Source organism: Austrofundulus limnaeus, unplaced genomic scaffold, assembly GCF_001266775.1.
Source record: "Austrofundulus limnaeus strain Quisiro unplaced genomic scaffold, Austrofundulus_limnaeus-1.0 Scaffold601, whole genome shotgun sequence".
In the NCBI taxonomy this organism is placed as follows: Eukaryota; Metazoa; Chordata; class Actinopteri; order Cyprinodontiformes; family Rivulidae; genus Austrofundulus; species Austrofundulus limnaeus.
In genome coordinates, this window is record NW_013953003.1 from 38166 (window position 1) to 41090 (window position 2925).

General features: G+C 32.8%; 1 protein-coding gene across 2 annotated transcripts in view; it reads left to right on the forward strand.

Annotated features, from left to right (window-relative positions):
* si:ch73-60h1.1 (calcium/calmodulin-dependent protein kinase type IV) overlaps window positions 1-2925 on the forward strand; it is a 27579-nt gene that overhangs the window by 18010 nt on the left and 6644 nt on the right. The gene's annotated exons all lie outside the window — the stretch shown is intronic.

The following is a 2925-nucleotide window of genomic DNA, read 5'->3' on the forward strand; positions in this document are numbered from 1 at the left end:
ACCAGTAGAAACAGCCGGTTGTTGATCACGTGACTCCTGTGATGCGAAAAAAGTGTTTCCATTGCAGTTTTGCAAAAATACCAATTTCGAAACGGTTGAAAAACCACCTCATCCTAGCGCAAAAACATTTTGTCATAAATGTAAATTTTTTTCAAAATTGACGTGTTTCCATTGAGCAAATTTATTTTTGAAATTCTAATTTACGCATTTTCATGGTCAATGGAAACGCAGCTAGTGACACACACTCAGTCAGGTTCAGCAGGAATGACTCCGCCCACACAGTAGGAATGACTCCGCCCACACAGCATGAATGACTCCGCCCACACAGCATGAATAGCATGAATGACTCCGCCCACACAGGATGAATGGCTCCGCCCACATAGAAATGACACCTTGTTTTCATTAAGATGAATTTTTATAACAGTTACAGCACTTTACTGAGGATCAGTTATTTTAATTTATCTTTTTACTGTGTGAACGCTTCGGGTTTTTTCTTCTGTTTGTTTCTTAGCTCATATCTCGTTCTGCAGATTTTGTACAATATGAACAAATCATCCATCAAAAGTTTAGCTCCTTCAGGATATTCCGGCTATGATTTTTGGTATAATATTTTTAGCTATTTCACCTTTGCCACGTTTCCTATTGAAAATGAATGGAGCTGTTTTCAACAGACTTAAAATCCTTCAGAATGTTTCTTTACTAAACCTTTTTATACATTTTGTTTTGGTTCTACTCTTTTTTTACTTATTTTTGGTAATTTTAGCTTCTTTTTTGTTATCTTTAACATTTTTTGCTATTTCTTGCTAAAATTCTCYCTGTTGTTTTAGCTGTTATTAGCTAAAATTAGTTTTGAAGTTACATCCATATTTTGGGGCCATTTCAGCTCCTTTCTACTAAGTTATGCAACATATGCTCCTTTTGCTTTTTATGCTAAATTCACCAATTTCTGCTACACTTCAGCCAATTTAATGCACATTTTGTCATGGATGGATGGATGCAACATTTTTTGCACTTTAGGCTAATTTTGCTTTTTTCTGATTTGATTTTTTGTGATTCTGCAAATTTGAGTTTTTTAAGCTTCTTTGCGTTTCAAACGAACTTGCTTTAAATTAACTTTTAGCTAAAGTTTTTAGCGGGAAGCATTCACACTAGCATTTTTGCAGGAAATTCATTGTCTCTAGTTTATCATTATTTTAGTTCTTCCATATGTTTTTTTGGCCTGCATTTCTCCTGCACCTTTTTTTCTTTTTTGCCGTTTCTACAATTTATAAATCAAATCATTCAGCTCCTTCAGGACATTCCAGCTATGACTTTTGGCATTTCAGCAATTTCCTTTTTTGTTTACATTTCTCCCTCAGTGGAAATTAATGGAGCCACTTTCAACAACCTTAAAACCATTTAAAATCCTTACATAAATCTTAACTGCACTTTTTACCTTTTGTTTTATTTTCAACTTTCATGTGCTATTTTCACCTACTTTCAAGCTATTATTTCAGATTACTGCTTAATTCAGCAATTGTGCATTTAGCTTTGTTGTGCTAATTTCAGCTACTTTTTAGCTTTGTTGTGGTAATTTCAGCTGTTTTAAGTAAACTTTATATATTTTTAAGCAAAATTCATTTTTCTGTAATAATTTCAGGTTATTGCTTGAGTCAGCAATTGTGCATTTAGCTTTGTTGTGCTAATTTTGGCTACTTTTTAGCCTTTTTTGCTAAATTCAGCTGTTTTAAGTAAACTATTTTCCAGCAAAATTCATTTTTCTGTAATAATTTCAGGTTTTTACTTAATTCAGCAATTGCACATTTAGCTTTGTTGTGCTAATTTCAGTTACTTTTTAGCTTTTTTTGCTAATTTCAGCTGTTTTAAATAAACTTTATATATGTTTACAGCTAAATTCATTTTTCCGTAATAACCAGATTATTGCTTATTTCAGTATTTGTGCATTTAGCTTTGTTGTGCTAATTTCAGCTACTTTTTAGCCTTTTTTGCTAATTTCAGCTGTTCTGAGTAAAATTGATATATTTTTTCCAGCTAAATTCATTTTTCTGTAATATTTTCAGATTATTGCTTAATTCAGCACTTGTGCATTTAGTTTTGTTGTGCTAATTTCAGCTACTTTTTAACTATTTTTTGCTAACTTCATCTTGTTTTAAGCAAACTCTATTCTAAATTCATTTTTCTATAATAGTTTCAGATCACTGCTTAATTCAGCAATTGTGCATTCAGCTTTGTTGAGCTAATTTCAGCTACTTTTAGCTATTTTTTGCTATTTTCAGCCATTTTAAGCAAACTTTACATATATTTCCAGCTAAATTTATTTTTTCTGTAATTATTTCATGTTATTGCTTAATTCAGCAATTGTGCATTCACCTTCATTGCACTAATTTCAGCTACTTTTTAGCTGTTTTCCTGTTAAATGCAGAATTGCAACAAATTTCAACCTTTTTCATAGTCTTTCCCTTTTTTGTTTTAATGTGAGTTTTTTACACTCATCACCATCTATTTGCTAATTTTAACTCATTTCTTCTACTTTTGGCTTCTTTTAGCTAATTTTAGCCTGGTTTAGCTTCTGCTAGTTTAATCTGCTTTGTTCTCAGTCCAGTTCTTGCACCTTCATCTGTATCCATTTTAAAGGTATTGAGCTAAATTTTGTTGGGTATTAGCTGAGAGTGATCCATACCACACGCTGAAAGCTAATTAGCTAACTAAGCTAGCTGTCCGTCACTCGGTGGTCAGCTTCTTCAGCTAAAACCTTCCAGTATTTTTTCYGTTGTCATAAGAGTTGTATAAAAACCTGTTCTGTTCAGAGACTGTAGCGTGTTTCTCTGCTGCAGCTTAATGTCACGCTCACGTCTGACATAACAAATACAACTGCACAGTAATCCCAACACACACACACACACACACACACACACACACACACAC